At 39.9% G+C, this 21,111-nt stretch overlaps 1 long non-coding RNA gene across 2 annotated transcripts; it reads left to right on the forward strand.

Moving 5' to 3' along the window:
* The first annotated feature begins 488 nt into the window (after positions 1-488).
* LOC104959413 (uncharacterized) lies at positions 489-18,022 on the forward strand. 2 transcript variants are annotated; one of them, XR_799862.1, is made up of 5 exons: positions 489-499; positions 8,050-8,055; positions 8,956-8,963; positions 16,213-16,283; positions 16,370-18,022. It is a non-coding gene; the product is annotated as an uncharacterized lncRNA (long non-coding RNA). The 2 variants fall into 2 exon arrangements; XR_799861.1 differs by lacking the exons at positions 489-499; positions 8,050-8,055; positions 8,956-8,963 and adding an exon at positions 12,864-12,875.
* The last annotated feature ends 3,089 nt before the right edge of the window (positions 18,023-21,111 follow it).

Raw genomic sequence — 21,111 nt, forward strand, 5'->3', positions numbered from 1 at the left:
TTTCCTCTTTCGTCGTGATGTTTATTAGTAATTGTTTTGCCCTGTTCCCTTACTGTCTTGAGGAATGTATGCACTTTTTTTGTCATAATCTGAGCAATTTCCAACTCAAGTTTCAGTACCTATCTATAGATTGGAAGTTTGTAGGGTTTGATTAATATATCAATGTCTTTGTATCAATTAGAAAGCCGTATTAATACAAAACAATTTCCTAAAACATTGCAATTCCATCGATGTATTTTAAATTGATTAGAAGAATCCCCTCTGTAAAATTATTATTTTAACGCAATATGTCAACACATTGAAGCAATAGTTTTGAACCTAGCATTATCCAATGATCCTATTTCTTTAAATTCATGCTAAGAAATTGTTAAAAAGTTTACCCCATTCATCCGGGTGGGTCTGAAATAATAAGGAAAATAAATGAAAATGCACAAAAGATATAATCATTGCTGGGCATTCTGTGTAGGCTTTCTATCTGAAGTGACACACTGAGAAGCTGGTGACCACGAGGATCCATCACTACTCTCAATTTAGCCCCGAGTCAAGCGCCACCCTCTGCACATGCACATAGAGTGATGATATTTTCATAACCCGGTTATGGTGAGGTAATAGGCTATAAGGGAAGGGCTCCACCAACAGCTGCAGTGTGGACGACATTGGCCCCAGACCCTGGATCTAAAATGAACTGCACCCTTCCCCTCACACCTAGCCACTGAAATCCATTACATTTGCACAGAAACCACAGAACAGGAATGGAAAGGTGCCAGTAAAATCAGGCAGTTTGTCAGTTTCCAGATTTTAAAGGTTAGATTTTTGGTTGAGTTGGAGTTTTTGGTGTAGTTTTAGATCAATCCTAGTGGGTGTACCCGCTCACAAACTAAAAAGGTTGATTGTAAAACACGGAAAAGGAGAGTAGGTGTGGCAGCTTGCAACATTTATTTTCATTTCCTTCCTAATAATAATTTCCAGAGAGCCCCATTAATGGAAAACAGTGGTGATGAAAGAAACATGTCATACAAATTCATTATTTATTAGACTTGCAAATGACTTCAAAATGGAACAACAGCCTGAGCAATTAGCCAATTCTATACCCATAATCACATTTGACAAACAGCGTAATGACACACTTAAAAGACTGAGATAATAAATAACACTCAGGAAATCCTGCTTTAGTCTCCAGTCAGTCATTTAAATATACATTACTTAACGCTATAATCAGCCATCATGCATAAAAATAAACACAGTTGGCGATCTTTATTTTGGAAAAAGTAAAATGGAAACAATTAACTTGGAGCTTCCTTGGCCAGAGGTTGAGCCGACATCTGTGTGTTGTCCCAGCTGTCCAGATGAAACATGATGAGCGCCTGTGTGTGTGGGCAGGGGCGGTGAAACCAGACATTAAGGTATTCTCCAGCTACAGATAACACAACTATTTCACAAGCTTAATATTGATGTGTATTAGACTAGTTCTTTATCTGGATTTGCCAAGTCTGGGATTTACGTTTTGTGAAGGGTTAATAGTTGCAAGTTTATTTTTTAGGGCTTGTTAAAAGGGTCCTTGTAATAAGCCATAGTAAATTGGTTCATTTCGAAGCACTTGGTAGAAACTGAGTGAGTTTATAGACTGTTTAAGAACAATAAAGCTACATTATTTAGGTATTTTACCTTAAAATATGGCTTTTGTGACATAGTATAGGGAGAATGGCATCTGTCAGTCCCACTCAATGTACAATGTAACTTTGGTAGTATTTAGAGCAAGTTGATTTTGGTAAAACTGGGTTCAAGTTTTCCCTCTGCTCGGCTGCTTTGTCTTAACATTTCGTTTTTTACAAAGCACAGAAACGACAATAACCGCTAATCGCTAACTACTGCTAACTGAAAGTGTTGACTGCTGGCTGTTATAAAGATTCCTATATACATTTTGTGGTTATAAAGCCTTTGAATGTCTCATAAGCAAACAATAATAGTGTTATCATGCTATTATTACAACTAATACTATCCTATTAACACATAATGTCAAAAAGCATCTTATTAGGCCCATAATAAAAATATTACCACTTAACCAACACTCAAAATAAAACGTTACCATTTGACTATGTAAACTTTAAATACAAAAAATAACTCTATTTCTATGAACATTATGCAAATGGTTTTCTGTTGGAAGCTTGACTGACTGCACTGAAATACTTATTTTGAGTAACAATTTACATATAGAGGTTCACTCTGCACCACAGTGGTGTGTTTGTTGTGCTACTACACCATTCCTCTCGAGTGGTTGTGGTAGCATTTGGGGTCCTTAGGGACGGTCATCTCATCCCAGACCAGAAGGCAACAGGTGGTCCGTCCTGTAACCAGGCCTTTCTCTAATGCCAGTGTGTAGAGTGAGGATGGTGTTAACACTTTTACAGCTCCCCTGGGGCAGTGTAAGAGCCATGGCTGGCCCGTGTAAAAGCCTCTGGTGACAGGTCACCTTGGCAGAGGGTGGCACTGCCAAGAGACGGCGATCTGCCGGGTAACACGGGTCAAACTGTGGACAGACACGCAGAATAACACAGCTGAGGTGGGATGAGTATGAAAGACCAAGGAAAACGAATGTAATGATTTTAAACGACTTTCAACCAAAAATCGCCAACATTCAAAACATTAAAAGGGTCAAAAAAATTCAAATACTGTATATTAAAAGGTCTAGTATCTTCCCCGTATAGGAACCCTCTTAAACCAAATCTCTGTCGTCAAGGTGGTTATGTTGTCTGCTTGGTTTGACTGCCTGTTAGCTGGATTACGAAAAATAACTACTGACCTGATTTTGTTTAAAGTTATTGGAAGGGAAGAAAAAAATGATTTTTGAGTGGCTCCAAATCAAAGCTGGATACTCCATTATGTTTGACTTTCGTTAACATTCAAGATAGTTCCTTTGTGCTGCATTTTTATTTGTTAGAATATTTGTAAAACAATTATTCTGACTGTTAATGCCCCCCAAAGTCAGGTCAACAACACTGGAACACATGTAAACACTTTAAGCTATAAAATACATCTTCTGTGTAGCATTCAAGTTATTTCCACGTTGAAAGATATACAACCCAAATTGGCATATGGGGCCATCCGGAGTGCCTGTGAATGCCTTGGCAGAGGTCCACGGTCAACGAGAGTCCTTGAGTTCTCCAAGTAATTGTTCTATTGAGTGGCAGTGACAGCACCATAGCAGTACAGAGATTCGTCTCCAGTGTGAATCGCAATATAACAGTCAAACAAGATAACATAGCTTCCTTCCTTTATCTTACAACACCTACAGCAGCCTACAAGATTGAACCTAACAACAGAATGAGCTAAACTCATCTTCTCCAGGTGGTAGATGTATGTCCTTCATCATGAGGCTTGCATTAGGGTTACACATCAAAGACATTGTAACATAATAAATACTGTTTCCTATCACATTGATCCAATAACGGTTCAGTTCATCGGGACTGTGTTGCGTACACAAGATAAAGCATACTTTGAGTTATGTATCAGTTATAAAAGGAAAGGATAGGATTACAACATGCGTGCTTAGAACATCCTAATTTAGTTGTGTTGCGAGTCCAGAAATGTGTGATGGATATGCTGTCGCCATTGTCCTGGTTCAACAGGCTGGCTTGGATTAGTATGTGAAGTCCTTCATTTGTTGTACATAGAATGTCACTTTGTTTAATATTTTGACTATAACTAACATTTTTGCGTACACTTTGAGGGGAAATTAATTCCACATGTCTACTATAAATACACAAGATATTAAAGGATTCTTTACTCGGCTAACATTTGGTCTTGATTTCCCAGAGCTAATATGTCCTGTGCTCCCTGGGGCGGCAGTGACACAGCAGCTTATTGAGAAACTAGCCAGTCCATCACAATTATGAGCAATATCGACCCACCGAAGAGAGATATCATACATCAACCGGGTGTATTTATCTTTCATAAAGTCAACAAATGTGTACTGTATCCAAAAAAATTCCATCATCTAACACAATACCAAGTTTCACAGAACCATCACAGTAACAATTACGGCGAACAAACTGGTACAATACAGCCATTGAGAGTTATATAAGCTGCAGGCTCATGGCCAAGCTTCCACATCTGTTGCCTTTTTTTCCCTTTTACCTGCACAGTGATATTTATAATCTGAAGGTCTTGGACTGTAGAAAAAATAGGAAAGGAATGATAAAAAATGAGCTTACTATAGAACGCTTCCTAAAAACAGTATTTTAGTTTTGAGGTCACTCGGGACTATACGTGACTTGTTTGGAGTGTTTCTCACACTCGTTTACTGAAGGTTGATTCCTTCCCGCAGGAGCCCTTGCTCACTCTTCCCAAATATCTCTGGCCCCTACTCTAAGGGGGGAGGACGTAAATCTCACCCCTTAAGAGATTACAAACTATTAAAGGCATATGATCCAGGATGGATGGAAAGCAGAGCTTCGGAGGGGCTAACAGGAAAGACTCCAGCTTGCCTGGAATGACTCTTGCTGACACACTGGCCCCATTCTCAGTTTATTACTGGAGTCCTACTGGTATATATACGATTGTTGATGCTCTAAATCCAATCTAGTGCTATGCATACAACTTTGGGAAGGGTCATAGTGTATCTATGATAATGTAAGGGCTCAGTAACCCACATAGTCAACGGAACATGAGAACCATTTTTTTTTTTAATTAGTGGTGTCAGATGTCAACAGTTAGATATATAATACATGAGTGTACCAGTTGATAAAAAAAGATTCATATGTTGTCAGATAAGCACACTTTAGGAAATGGCTGGATGTACAGCTGGGATAAACACAATCCCAGGGATCATCAAAAAGATATCGGGAAGGACCAATTGAATAGAAGCGGCTGTGGATCAGGAGGTAAAGCAGCTGTCCTCTAATCGGTGGTTAGATATTTGGGAACTTCAGTCTCCGTCAAGGTGTCATTGGGCAATATCGAACCCCAAATTCTAGGCATGCGTGAGAATGTTTATCAATCTTAAAGAAGATGTGGCAGCGTATGGTAATATCTGACAACAGTTTAAGAATCCATTAAGAATTGGTGAACATTGGCTTGTGTTGTAAAAGGTAAGCGTTAGGTTTAAGGTTAGCTTTAAGTGGTCACTAAGACTACCAATTCGCTATCTAAATGCAATCGATTTACAACTTAAGAACCATGTTGAGATTTTTGTTGGAACCCCCACGCTGAAAAATTCAATAAACCTGTATACATTATGTCTGTAGGCACAACCACTCTCACAGATCCTGCAGGCATATTCAAGTTGAAGTCTCTAGGGTAAATTATTCTGAATGCACTCTAATGAGCTGGAGGAAAATGCTGAGTGATCTTAACGAGTCCCAGTTGTCTCAGTTTTGATGGTCACCATCAGCATTAATGCAAAGTAGCCTTGATGGTTGCTGAGCTGTTGTCCCCCAGGAGAACACTACGAAAGACAAACTGTGTGTTTAACTGTATTTGCGTCCATTCATGTCAAGATAAAAAGAATACCAATGCCAAAATCACTTCACCTATTTCCAATTCCTGGTATAAAAAGACACTCAAATGAGATTTCTGACACTTTAGAGTTCAGAAGCCATGAAGCGTAATCAATGTGGTGGTTTGAGAAAACATGCAAACATGCTCCTAATACAGCTAACATTCTGATGTTCAACATGGAAAACATTTTTTGTGATGCACAGATGACTGATGGAAATGTCATTGATATTGAATTTTTGTGGTCATAATCCAAAGTATTGGAAAAATAAATGAAAAGTCCTGAAATCACCAAACGTACAACAATTAATCCTAAAAATGGACATGAATTTGTGCATAAATCCATCCAATTGTTGTTGGGACATTTCATGTAAAACCACAAATATCAACCTGCTGGTGCTAGAAGAAAAGTCAATAGACCAAAAGAGTCATTACTGTAGATGTCATCCTCCATTGGCAGTCATTCTGACTATCTATTAATTTGCTATTGAGTTATTTGGTCTGGATCAAAGGGGTGGATGTTGTCCAATTCAGTCCCTTGACCCACAATGCTGATTTGACCAAACAAAGGTTTAGGTTTAACTACATGTATTCTTATTACCTGGCCAGTACTAGTCTAGCTATTAAAACACAATATTGAGAACAGATCTTTTGTTCATAATTATTCATTGATCCATCTATAACACCCCGGGGTTAGGGTTAGGGTGGAGATGATGATATCTATTTCATCTTTCAATCTCTGACACATCCTGAAAGCCATCGTGAGCGTATCCCTTTTGTCTTCATGATACAAAGATACACTGTCACTCCAAATCCTCTAATTTCTTGATTAATGATCCCCACGGCGACAGCATTAAACACACGTCTAACTGTCTACATAACCTCTGTAAAAAATGAAATTGAATAAATGAACACATGCTGTGTGTTTGTGGTTACTAAACACACTCCGACACACTGTGAAGCGCTCCTTTCCTGACAGCTGAACAAAAGCTGCTCTGTTTGAAACAAAACATCACAATGTGCAAGAGGCCCCAGACTTCACTTGGCTTTCCCCCAAGCTCTCCAACGGCTCATCAAAGTGAGAATAAGGAAGGAAATCCACCGTGGTTTCATGGCAAGCTCAAACATGGACTCAGCTTTTAAAACGGTCTTTGAACAATTGCCATCTTTTTTCTATTTTAATTTTATTTGGAGTTTCAAGTGTGAAGACTAAGAAACATATCAGCCGTGCTATTAAAAAGTGTCAAATCACGTCTTTTGAATATGTGCAAGACATAGAAGATACAAATGGATGTCTTGTGAAACTGCAAAAGAAACATAATTTGTCCACATTCAAGGCCTATCTTTATCTTTAACAAGAACATCCACGCCCCATCTGGAGTTAATACCACTTGGCAAAAGAGAGGCTCTTACAACAGACTGCCAAACACCTTAGGGTGGAGCTGATGAATCAAGACAAGTTTGGTAATGTATCTGTCCCTGGGTGGGTGGGAGGCGTCTGGCCAGTCAAGCAGGGAGTTAGGCACGCCAAGGTCCCTGGATGGCAGCATGACAGGCAGGGGGGGGATTGGCTGGACGAGGTGCCTGGGAACCTTGCTCTAAGAGGATGACAGCTCTATAAGTCAGGCCCTGATAAAGCAGTCAGGAGTGACAATCTCTGGGCCCCAGCCAGCGCAGCGTCCGTCCTGCTCAGATAAAGTCCGACAGGCCATCCATCAGTCCGGAGACAGAGAGCTGGACCCATGCTCTCCTGCCTCAATGGAAACAACTCAATGACCAGCCGCTGAAGGAATGCACGGAGCCTCTTGAGAGACAAACAAAGATGGCTGTGAACCATCTCTGTAGGAATCATGCATAGAGATTAGTGGGAGTGTGCGACGCGTAGCTTGTTAAGAGGTGGAGGTGCCACGTCTCCAAGTGAAAGGGTGGAGATGGAGGTTGACAATAGCGTTTGACACGGCACGTCTCCCGCTAAGAGGACCACCGCGGCTGCAGACAGCGGGCAAACACTAGAGAACCTTGATACCATAATGGGAAAGCAATAAGCCATGGAAAACTGCACATTTCACACAATACATTCCACATGTCGAGCCTGCGTGAAAGGCAGACAATGCCAGCGTCACAAGGAATAGAAAGAAATACCATCCCCAAGTCCTTCCTATAGGATGTGAGGATACAACATGTTACACATCTTCAGATAGAAAGGAGATGTGATTTCAGATAAAGCCACAGGGTCGGTGCTAAAAACAATTTTGAATGGTAAAAATTACAATAATCTTGTAAATACACAGGACTGTAAATGTAATTATTCAGTGCAAACATCTTCACCTAGAAAAGCCACTTCACTGCTTCCTCTTTACCCATTCAGCTTTGTATCGTGGTCTAAAGTCAGGAACTTATCTGTGTGTGGCTCATGGGAAAATATAACCAATTTCAAAAGAACAAACAACGATTTCCCTCTTATGTTTACTCAGAGTTGGCCGGTTCGAGTTTTACGTGACATAAGTAAATTAGGGGTTCTGCATTAAATGAAGCTTATTATTATTCATAAATTAGCTCATTGTTTCCCTCAGTGTTTACAGTGGCTGCTAAATGTTTCTGATAATGTATGAAAACTGTGAGTGTGTGGCTGTTTAAATATCCATGCATCTGGTGTATGTTATTGAAAAATAATATTACACTTGTTTTTGAAAGATTAAGGGAAAAGTTCAACACTTTTGTAAAATACTTTCTTCATGAAAATTAGATTAGAAGATCCATACCAGTCTCATATAGTCCACCAAGGCTATCTAATTAAATGTGCAGCTACAGCCATGAGATCGTTAGCTTAGCTTAGCATGAACACTGAAAATAGGAAAAAACAGTTATCCTGCCTGTCCAAAGTATTGCACTCATAATATACGCTTTTGACTAAACCATACCCCCGATCTGATCGCAAAAAAGGTATCGAGGCCCATCAAGGCAATTTTTTTAAATGATGACTGACATTTTTTTTGCCTGGAGACTTACTGCATTTTCTATTTCAGACATGTATGTTTGATTGTTGGGCAACTGACACATCTCAGCTTCTCACCCGAAGTTTAATAGCAAGTCCTAGTTCATTTTAGAGGTGCTGGTAGGTGAATGTTGTACATTTCAACAGAACAGGATAGATACAGTATTTACCGGTTTCCTGTATGTAAGTAAGCTAAGCTAAGCTAACCAGATGTGGATTGTAGCTTTATATTAACAACAGTTATAAGAGTGGTATTAAGTTTATCATCTCACTCCTGGCTAGATAGCAATTAAACATATCTCCCAAATAAAACAACTATTCCTTAAGCAATGATATCAGGCCAATTATCTAAACAGTGTGATAACTCTGGGTACGGGTATAAGGTATGGTGTTTCAGCTAGCCTAACTTCTCTGTTAGCTCTCTGGTATCAACACTTTCTATTGAGTCCTAGCCATGCATTTCCTAGGAAAACATGTTTATTGTTTTACCATCAACCTCTATGGTGTGTCACCTTCAGAGGTGATTGTGCCCATTGTAGAGTGGTACAATGACTTGGAGTCACACCAGAAATAGCAACTTGTCCTCATTTAGGAGTCAAATGCCAACAGCAAGGGAACAGCATTCCTGTAAAACAATAGCATTCCGGGGTTGTATCTCAGGACTCTCAATGATGCTGTGCTTAAATGTTATTCTATAAGCAACCTTTAATCATGCCCCTAGAAAAGCTTCAACTTGGCAGAAAAGTAAGTGTGAAGGACATGCTATTTCAAATAATTAAATTCTTTCTTCAGCTGGGATTGCCATGCCTCATCTCCTTCCCTTTGGATCCAAACACTTTTCTTCATCAGATCGTGTTCAAACACTTCTTTAATTACAGCATAACACATAGAGGTGGTTGGACTGGCAATCCCTCACACAAAGCAAGGCAGCGGAATGAATGACTGGAAAGTTTGCTTTGGAAATATCTCAACGACAACATGCTACAGCAAAACTGCCACATGGAAACCATTGCAGGCAAGTCAGTGAAATTAAAATGGACTATCCATTAAACTCACACAGACAGAATATAGTGTGGAAAACATGAACATGTTTCAGGAGGGAAAATGACATCAGTGAAACTCAGAAAAGTGTGCTGTAAGACAGCAAATCCTAATAGTACTGTCTTTCTCTCTGCAGGTGCTAGCTAAACAGAGTGAACGTTCAGGCAGGTTGTTGAAGTTGCCAAAGTGATATTTTTCCTGTGACTGTAGGTTAGGCAACAGCTGTTTATCATCAGCAAGACAATCTGCCTTCTTTCACTTTATACTGTAGCGTGACACTACAGGGAAGACTGTTGCTTCTTCTGTATGAGCAAGAGTACATCCTGTTGCTCAAGAGACATGAATGAGGAAGACATTTTTTTTAAAAGTAGTCGAAAGGATTAGACAAGAAGAAGAGCAGCAGATCGCAGCATGTCTCTCAAAATGACATCACCAATACTGCAGGCCCATTCACAAATCACTTTTCATTTAGAGATATGCTAACTCCATCATTCATCGTTAAATTCACGAAAAGATGAATGTATGATCATGCTGCACTGCTCGGACCCTGGGAAGGTTGCAGACGGTGTCCTGGCAGAGGATCACACAAAGGTAAAGGCTGTTCTTCCATCTGATAGGCTTCAGGTTGTCTGCCAAGGCCGGGCTACCTGCAGAAGAAAGGTTTGGCTAATATCAAAGGCAGGTTACCTCGTCTCTATCCAGCTGTCACCGGGTTTTTAGTTCATCTTGCCTGAGGGAACATCTGTCCCTCTCATTGAACTGAATCCAAAGTCTCATTAAGGCCTTATTTAGAGTAGAGGTTTGGTCTTTAACTCTTTCTGGCTGTCACGCTCATGGAAGTAAAATAGTCCCTGAATGTCTAGTGCCCAAACAAAGCATTACATTTTATTTAACTGATACTTTTATCCAAAAGTGAGTTACAATAAGCATTCAACCAGGAAGAAACCAAATGACTGCACGCTGTCAGTAAGCCAAACCACTGCATTGGCTTCAGGTAAGCTAAATCTTTGTAAGTGCCACGTACAGAAGAGATCATTCCTTTTCTTTGCCAAGGTGCAGTCGAAACAGGTGGGTTTTTGCAGTCTGCAACGAAAGATGTGTAGACGTTCTGCAGTCCTGTTATCAATGGGGAGCTCGTTCCACCATTTTAGAACCACAAAAGAAACTATACCATATAACAAGCCTATAGGTTTGGCGTGAAACACAAAAGCCTTATTCACTGTTAGTGGCATTAAAACTGAGACGTCACAATGTCTGCACTACATTTTTTTTGTCCCAATTGTTCATCGGTTTTTTCAGAACATTCCAGCCTGCAGAGCAGCATTTGTCTATAGACTATCTATTCACAACCTGCAGGGTTTTCAGCCATTGTTAACCTGAAGCCACAGTGACTGGAGGATAAAGCCTCCCGTAAAGTCTTCTCAACACACTCATACCTGATGCTGCACGCTTACAATGAAATGCAGATTCCTCTAGCCTCCAGCCAGGAAGGCTGCTGGCGCTCAGGGAGCACATCCTTTGTAGGTGAAAACATTTATCAGAAAAGACACATTTTACTGCCGTGCTGTTTTCCCCCCCCTCATTTTACAGTTGTCTTGTGTAGTTTAAAGACCCCCAAGGGTCCAGTATGTTAATGAATGATCCTGTCTAATTACATTAATTGTATGGTTACTAGTTAGAGATTTTAGAGGTGAAAGGGTTACAGCAAGTCACTTTGTGCAACAAGGACAAAAACAATGTGTAAGAATTTGGATCGGCTGTAATCTTGTTGGCAGAAAGAAATCTTAGTTTAACTGGCCAGGAATTAAACGAGAAGATTGGTACCACTTTATTGTTTGTCCATTAAATATTAAACCACTGCTAGCAGTAAGTTAGCTCAGCAGAAAGAAGTCAAAAGAGCTAGCTCATCTCTTTCCAAAGGAAACACAATGAATACAGCAGCACCTCAAAAGCTTGAAAATCACACATGACACCTTAGTTGTTTTATTTATACAAAAGGTGTTAAAATCAATATATTGTATGTTGAGGAGGGTTATGAGCTGTACTATTTATGGGTCTGGTGGTAACAAAGGTTGCTGGGCAAAACTCTACGAAGTACTTGCTTTTGTTGTTTTAGGCAGATTTTGCAACATTAAGACAAAGTCAGGGTATGTTTCACCATATTCCCAGTCTTTAAGATAAGCTTGACACAAAGTGTAAAGCTTTATACTCAACAGAAACATAAGACAGTGGTATTGATCTATTGAAATAAGCATATTTCCTCAAATAACAAACTGTTTCTTCCACTGTGCTGGTTGTTACCATTTCTCTACTCTTTTCTTTCTTCCCGGTTCAAGATAGATAGAGGACCTCGGGGAATATGGATCAAATGAAACCTGTTCCAGCTTGTCTAACTTGTGGCTAATGGCCTATGTTACTTCCATCTGCTTTTACAGCAGGGTATAGAACCTGGAGATTGATATTTAATATAAATAATCACGTGATGGTGGTAGAACAATGCAACGAGAGGTGCGAAGGACATCGTACCATAAAGAACTGGAAAAACCACACTTACATTTCAAGACTTACAAGTTGAGTTGTTCACAAGCTCCCGCATTACTATTCATCCCACATACCAAGTATACTCCCTTGTTCAAAGAATTACACTCCCTACATCAACTTTTCATTAAATATACATAAATCCAACATGGTTTAATAAAGTGGACTACAGTGAATCTGCCTTAAAATGTGGGATGATAAATACTCAATCTATATGTAAATATGAGGTACATTGGGAGAAAAAAATCAAAACGTAGGAAAAATGCATTAGCCGTCCTATTTGATCAGCGCCCCAGGAGCTGAAGTTATGATTTTTAATGGAATCTGAGGAGGAGAGAGTGTCAGAGGCGAGGCTGGGAGGTGAGACTATGAAAGTGCTCACAGGAGAGCCGGCTATCTGAGAGGACGCCGGATAACAGAACGGACCTGAAAGATTACTCGCACTGAGTGGAAATGGATTTATTGCATTTGGAGGTCTCAGCAGCTTTTCTGCACTCCCACAATCACAAACGAAGAAGAAAAAGTCATGGTTTACGTCAAATAAAACTAACTTTCTCGTTTTACACTCAAAACAGTGTCTGTTATGGCTCACAGCAGGTTGAACCAAAGCAACTGAAAACCTCTGTTTTCCAAGTTTAAAATCTTAAAATGTGGTAAAGTTTACTTTTCAACAATTTTTGTATATTTTACTATTTAAAGGTGGGGTAGCTAATTCACTTCAGAAACACTTTTTTTATATTCCATAGAATGCTCTTAACATCCCGATAGCAATACATTAAATGCTTTGGCAATAAATACATTAAAAAATGTCATCTGTGGAAGCCATGGCGCTGTAAAAAGCACGACCAATCATCTGAGCCGGCCCGGCTAAAATAACTGGATGGCCTACCTGCCTGTCAGACTTCCATCTGTGCACAAACTTATCACGTGCCCTCATTGGTCATGTGCGCGTTCGTGTGTGTTGGAGGAGGGGCTCTGTAAGGAAGTCTGAAGGAAGTGGCAGATTTTTTTCGGTTGTGTACACTTTCAAATTCTAGCGCACTCGAGCTGGTTTCTCCATTCTTGCCTACAATTCCTTTAACACCTATGGCACTAGCTTCCCATCGATCATTTTCATGATCTTATTTTTACTATCCAGTAAAGGGTTAAAGATACAACCATGCTAGCTTGAATAAGATACGCAGTGTTTTCCTAAATGCTAGAGTTACTTTGCTGTTATGCTTGCAACAACAATGCTAACATGCTAACGTTTCACAGGTCTGACTGTTACCATGTTCACATCTTAGCTTTGCGAGTAAGCATACTGTATTAACATTTTCTAATTAGCATGCAGGTACTTTGTCCTTAATCCAAAGTAGGCTATTGGACATTGTGACATGATATTGACACTTAGCCTACTGAAAAGTCGGGAAATCATCAATTCCAATATGGCAATTGAATTCAATGGCAATACATCCCATAGTGGTCAAAACCACAAATTGAACCTAATCATCAAAATGTGGTGGGAAAACAAAATCAAATCAAATCAGACTGTTGAAAAGCAGTTTGATTGAAATGACATTGGGTCAAACCATTGAATAGCCAAGGCAAACGAGCCCAGATGAAACATCTATGGAGTCCTATTAGGCATGGCTATTATAGGGTGTGTGTGCATGTCCCCATCTGTCTTTAACAAGGTGTAGAGCAGTAAAGGATGGTGATATGTGCCATGCAGCTCTGTATGAATCATGTGACATTCCACACATAGTGATTAGTGCCAAATTACGGTCCACACGGGGACCTGCATGAAGTGCTTGCAGATGCCTGTCTTTGCTTGGGCGTCAAACGGACAAATTACCCAATAGCTTAAGAGAGTGGTGCTCTGATGGCATCACCGTCACATGAAGAAAGACGTCTAACCGGCTAAATACCAATGACTAATTTCATGCTGCACATATGTATTGAAACTGAGTAAAAACACCCATGCTTCATTTCAGATTCCAACAAGTCAGGCTGCATCCCTTTTGTAATTCCCTGCTGAATCTTAGATTGAATATCTCACCATTTAAAACGCATACAGCTGTAAATCAGACTTGAAATAACCTTCACCTTAAGTGCAACATGTTCGCACGTTGCAGATTTAGTGAGATGCTCTGTGGGTAAACTGTAAATTCTGTATATCATAAACATTATGACCTTAAGGTCTAAATGCTGGTAAGTTTACTAAATACTATTATAGGCTGTCTGTAGGATATAAAAACTGTTTTATAATGACAGGGAATAATAAAGAGGAGGAAGGAAATAGGCATACTTGAGCCTTGTTTGTTTGTAACCTTTATTTATCCAGATTGGTCCCATTGAGATCATAGATCTCTTTTTCAAGGGAGACCTGCAGCAATTAGGACACAAGAAACATAAAACAACATCAAATAATAGAGGATATCATACAACATATTTACAAGCTACATTTACATACTTATCATCATTTACAAATACCCATAGTTTCAAAGAGCATTTCACTTCACTTGCTTTAAAAACATTCAGAGGAATAAAATTGCTCAGTTTCAATTTTAGTTGTAGACTGTTCCAAGCAAGTGGCGCTGCGCACATAAAAGCTGTCTTACCTAAGACAGTCCTGGCTCTTGGCACATCCAACAAGACTCCATCATGCGATCTCAGACAATAGCTGCTTGCAACTATCTGTGTTATCAGTGAACAGATGTAATACGGGAGTTTACCCAACATGGCTTTATAAATAAACATGTGCCTCCGTACAGTAAGTGAAGGCAAACCTGCCTTGGTATACAGTGAGACAATCATCAAGCCAGATACCTAGGTATTTCTAACAGGCAACCACTTCAAGTATTATTCCTTGCGCAGTTACAATATCCAAAACAGGCTCTGGTGTCTTTTTAGCTTTTGAAAAGAGCATTACCTTAGTTTTTTTAACATTTAAAAGAAGCTTTAGTTCAGAGAGCTGATGCTCTTTTCAAAAGCTAAAAAGACACCAGAGCCTGTTTTGGATATTGTANCGACGATGAGCGTCCTGTCGCCCTACTCAGATTGGTGTGTCCCGCACCGTCGTGTCTTTTCAGCCGTTCCGACACCTTTTCGGCCGATAACCCACCGATTCAACATATCGACTCGGTAGGCAATCGGCCAAAGGCAGTCGGTCAAATAAATCACTCTGATTGGCTGCTCAGCTTAGCGAATCAGTGCATGAGAAGCGAAACGGAAGTGAGGGACCCAAACAAACGATTAAGAAGGCAAATCTGAGATTTCATTTAACTCCAGCTCTCGACACAGGTTCGGGAAAGCCCCGTGAGCTTCTCGCTGTAGAGTGAAAATGGAACGCACACGCTATTTGTTGTTTGTTTATATCACGCAGTCTCTTCTTCTTCTCTGTGTATTATGCGGTCTGTCTTCCGGTTGTTGCCTCTTTTGAATGGCGAAAACACACTACCGCCGCCTGCTGGTAAGGAGAGTTATTGCCACTCACGCATGCACAGTTTGTACGTGCTAGTTGGCCGTCGGCTGAAGTCTTTGCGGTGTGTTCCAGTGCGACACATGGCCGAAACGCAGAGAGGCGAGGCAACGCAACATTTGGGGTCCGTCCGTGTCGGTTCTTTGGTGTCAGCTTGGTGTGTCCCTACCTTCAGGCTCCAGTCATGTAGCTACTGACGGGCACTGTGGTACTATAGATTTATCGATTTTACCTGAAGTTCTCTTTTGGTGCATCATTAACATCGACTCAGTACTGAAGAATTGGTTCTTGTGTCATCCCTAATATTGATTATGTGACATTTCATGAACATGCCCATCTGCAGTGCAAACAAGAAAGTCATTATCAAATGCAGATATTTTTTTCTTCTGTAGTTAACTGTTTTTAGAATACACCTGAGCAATGAGCTGCATGTAGGAGTGAAAAATATACCAGTGACAATAGACACAGATGTACTAGCTGAGCTTATCTGTTATTTTCCCATTCATTTTTAATATAAGAACAAGAATTCCCTTTTAGCACGTGCTGACCAGTGCTGTCATAAGAATAATGTTTTGATGGAAGTAATGGATCATCTGTATCGCTGGGAGTTTTATTAATCAGCTTTAACACGACTCTCTCATTTGTACTCGGAGGTTTCATGTTTCCTCCTCTCCTTCTCCAGGAACCTCTCTGCCATTCAGGACCGGGAGATCTGCTGCTACTCCGTCTCCTGCAAAGAGAAAGACAATATAGGTAAGGAACGTACCAGACTTTAAATGATTCTACATCTGTACTTCCCTGCTGCGGTCTTTAAACACCCCATCTCCCTTTTTCTTCAGATATCACGCTGCAGTGGCTCATCCAACACTCAAAGTCTCGAAGAAGCTGAAGATGAAGACCCCCCCCCATTGCAGCCTCAGCCCCTAATGCTCATGGGACCTCGACAGCCATCCCTTCCTCTGCCTCTGTGAAGTTATCCAGCTCTGCTCACTACCAACGCCCCCGCACCACGCAGTACACTACCATAGCCCCCTTGTACAGCACTACCCCCACCCGAATATCAGGAGATTTAAGAAGCTGTTTCAGTACTGAGAAGGTGGATTATTCGTACCCGTCATGCCTTATATGGACATGCTGTGTCTGGCTTTTTAATATAGCTTCTGCAAGAATCTCATGATGTCACAGTGTGGTATTCCCCAGATGGTCTTCCTTTAATCCCACATCTAGACATCCTTTTGTCAACATTTGGTGTTTACATGACACTGTTGTTGTTGGGTTTTTTTAACAGTTAATTGCCAAATAACGATGCTAGTTTATGCTAATCCCTACCGTTTAATTCTTAATGAAATCTTCCCACTGTCTGCAGCCTGCATTTTATTTGCTGGTATCCATTTTTATTAAGTGACTTAAGTCAATGTTTACACATAACTTAAAGATGAACAGAAGTGTTGTTTTTGTCTGAAGCAAAAAAAAAATCCTAAAATAGGTCATCAGAGTTTTATAAGTGCCTTCGGCTGAGTGAGTGATCCAATCAGACAGTAATTGCCCCATGCGACTCCTAACCCACTATTATGAATAAACAGTCGGTTCAGACGCAGCATAAACCCCTTGATTACACTTAAAGCCACACTGCGATAATCACGTTATGTTTTGTGATCTTATTATTATGCCTTGAGAAAAAGGCAGTTCTGTAAAATACGGTATGAGGTCATTGAGAAGATGTTACATTTGCTTTAGTTCATGCGTAATTGAATGTTTTTTTATATAGCTTGAAAATGTTTTCTTGCTGTTCTCAGGTTGTTGAATGATTTGAGTTTGACTCTTATGGTCTGATCTGTCGGGGTGTGCCCAGTATCTGTTTCATTATCCCCATTTTGTTCAGGTTGGATAACAGGAAGCCAGTGTTACGGAGAACAGAAGATGGTGGACGCTTGATGCCATTTAGCATTTAGCGCCCTCCTCTGAATCCTGATGTCTTTATTAGAAGCCTTAGCAGCCAAAGGACAACGCTGTCTCAAAAAGCGATGTATAACCTGGCAAGTTGTTTCCTTTTAACAAAAGACAATGATTTTAGAAATACTTATCTGCCCTTGCTTGGCCAGTTTATCTTTTATCAATGTGTGTGTTGCTGGATCCCTTCTGCCATGATGCTGTATGCAGGCCCAAACGCTCCTGCATTTCACTGTAATTCTTTCTACAAATGCATTACAGACACTATTATATCCCATTGTTCTGTCTGGTGATAGTATAGTTGGGACCACAGCAGCAGTGAGGGGTTCTACATTTGGGTGGCGGGGTGGAAAAGCTTTGTTACCTGTGTTATTATAATAATATACCCTATTTGCAATTTGCATGTGCAGAACTTAATTCACATTCAATTGCAGACTTTGTAAATAAGATTTAGCATTTTTATTCCAACAGATGCTCCTGTAGATGTCATGCATTCTTTCGCTGTGATGATTGCTAATAAATTTGTTTTTATTTTTAAGGATTTCAAAAGTGTGGCATCCAGATTCTCTTTTGTAAAGCGAACTGTTTTAGTTAGTCACCACTAGGTGGAAGCAGAGCGCTTTGGATGGGACTGTGCAACTTTACATGAAGTTCTCTTTTGGTGCATCATAAACATGTTTTTCTTTTAGTGACTTTTTTTTAGATCTAGTCGATGCAAGTTTCAGTATTAAAGAGATTGAGAATATAACTGAGTGATGAAAGATGGCTGAGATGCTCAGTTTCCAGCTGTTATCACACTCTGATTTGAAACCTTACTGTAACTTTGCCCACAATGCATTTCATAAAGAGGTTTGCATCAGGCAGCCTACCTGCAACTACAAATCCCGTGATCATTTCCAACATGCAAACTTTACTTTGTGCAACTGGTCTGTGGATAGCTGTTTTTTAATCCGCAGCTATTGTCAGGGTTCCTACGATCCTTTAAAACCTTTCAAAAACGAGTTTTCCAGGCTGGTAACATAAATAGATTTAGGAAAATCCTTTTACATGTTGGATAATATATGGATTAGTTTTGGCCTTGACTGAAATTATTGTTACAGTAGTCTTCTATGGATAACATTTAACTTCTGTTGTGTAGCTACATATACTTTACTTACCGCATTGTTTTTCATTTATCATCAGATGTCTTAAGAATACACCTATAGGGCAATCACTGATGTTCTCTCATGCTGAAAGCCAGTGCTACGCTTATATAAGTGCTTGTAAAGTTTGTATTTTTAAAAAGGAATTTTCTGTTCCTATATTGTCAGAAATATATTTTAGTAGGCTAACAATTACCAACTGTTAGAAGCGTCAAAAAGGGTTGGGTTTGAATTTTCTAGGTTTCTTCTTTTCTGGGCTTGATATTATCATGGGTCCTTTTTTAAAAGCCATGGACAACATTTAAAATGTCGTCTATAAAAATGAAAATGTGTGGGAAACCCTGTATTGTTACTTAAAGATCCCATAATGGACGGTTAACACCTCCTCAGTGTTTCTTGGCAGAAAGGATGGCTATTATGCAGAGAAATGTAACACTGTGAAGCAGGACGCTAAGACGAGTGCGGGGAGCGTGTCGCAAACTGGGGGGCAATAAAGAGATCTCACAGCTGGAGCGGGGGGTGGGGGCTGGGCTGGGCTGTTAAAACAAGAACACCTTAATTAATCTCATTTCTTAAACACAGCTTTTAAAGGAACAGCTGCTGCCATTTATTGTACCAGGGCGGTGGTTGGGACGTGTGGACAGATGGAGGTGTTTTCGATGGATTCCATGGGTCAGTGTGTCAGCATGGGAACTTCATATTCATAGACATGTGTGTGGTTTATGTTTGCATCGAGTGCATGGGATTAAGCAGAGGTTTCCTAACCTGCCACATTAATTAATGTGAGGAGGTCACGGAAAAGAGTCGAAAGGCGTGATGTGCTATTAATGCACTTACACTCCATTAGCTCATTATTTAATACATGTTTTGCACAACTAACCATTTGCATTTCTGAAGTATCTAAATAGTCGTATGAATGGCCATTCATCCCAAAATTACTAGTGCTGCTATAAATCGAGTTATGTCATTTGGTCCAGACATGATTCACTCCCTCATAGTGTATGCTCTGTTTAATTGCTGCAACCCTACATTTAATAAATCCCTCTGTGAACACTTGATGGATGTCTTAGATTAGAAGGATGTTTTGACAAGGCATGGTCATTATGATATATTTAGGAACACATCTCAAAAGGACCTCAGGGAGTCTGCATTATAATCCATGTGGTCTAAATATTGTAGAACTTGTAGTTTACTCTGATTTAATATATTTAACCTCTGCATCATGAAACTTTGCTATTGCAATATCTAGAGGTACGTACAAGTAATACTTATTAAAAAGCTCTAATACTACATTGTAGAAATGCTGTGTTAAAAATAGAAGTCCTGAAATGAGCATCAAAATATGGTGCAGAATAATACAATTATATTTCCTGATAACTATTGATGCTTAATAGTTTTTCTGTATAATTATCTTATACTTATCTAATAAATGATTCTTTGTAAATTAATGTGAATCTTAAAATAAAGTAATATTATTTAATCACTGCAGTGAAGTAAAATGTGCATCTTATTGTACTGAGGTAAAGGTATAAATGGCAAAAATTGATTATAGAAGTCATATTTTCTTATTTTTATTCAACTTCCTCTCATAAATGGTTCATCATAACTGAGGCTGCTGTCACTGAAATAAACAGTTTCCCTTCTTTCTTTCCAGCTTCCAGTCCTGTACAGTCTCAAAGAACACTTCATGTGGGAAGCCTGAACTTTACTTTGGCTCAATCGTAACACTTGAACACATCACACCTAGTTTATGCAGCCTCATAATCATTTCTTTCACGCAGCCTGTGTAAAGTCTGGTCAAGTCAGCAGGAAAAAGGTAAAGGTCAATCTGTTCGTCAACGAAAATGCTCTCCTCTCCAGCAGGGCATCGTTTTTGCCATAGGAGACTAAAGTTTAGAAAGGAGGTCAAGTGCACGGGTGTGTGTTTGTTTTCACACCCAATGGCGAAAAGGGGGTGTGGCAGTGAGAGTGGCCTGTTAGAAAAATCTACATAATCTAAAAAACTATTTATGGCCATGTTTGTCGAAGACTCTTGTGGACGTCATCACCGTTCCTGAACTTTCGACACGCTGTTTTTCATTTGTTTATTTCTTTGACTAGAATAGGAGATATCATACCATAGAGCTCCTCTCTCATTGGTGTGGGTTCGCCCTGCCGCCTAATATTAAACCTCACCCTTGCATCAATAGTTTATCGTATAAACACTTGTGGGATCATTGCACTCAGCAGAGAGTGTTCGAGGTTGTGTGTGTGTAATGAACGGATGCACGTGTGGATGCATGCGTGTGTAGTCTGCTGTTATTGCAAATGTAAGCTTGTTTCTGCAAAGGCTCAAATCCCAAAGTTCCCAGAGGGAGTTACTCTACTCTAGCAATACAACATTAAGGGGTGGGACATCTCTAAGCAGTTCACCAATCACGACAGAGCCGACCAGCTATCCAATCAGAGCAGACTGGGCTCTGGTTTCAGACAGAGGGTGAAAAGAGGTG

The sequence above is a fragment of the Notothenia coriiceps genome, unplaced genomic scaffold, assembly GCF_000735185.1.
Source record: "Notothenia coriiceps isolate Sejong01 unplaced genomic scaffold, NC01 NC01_scaffold00030216, whole genome shotgun sequence".
In the NCBI taxonomy this organism is placed as follows: domain Eukaryota; kingdom Metazoa; phylum Chordata; class Actinopteri; order Perciformes; family Nototheniidae; genus Notothenia; species Notothenia coriiceps.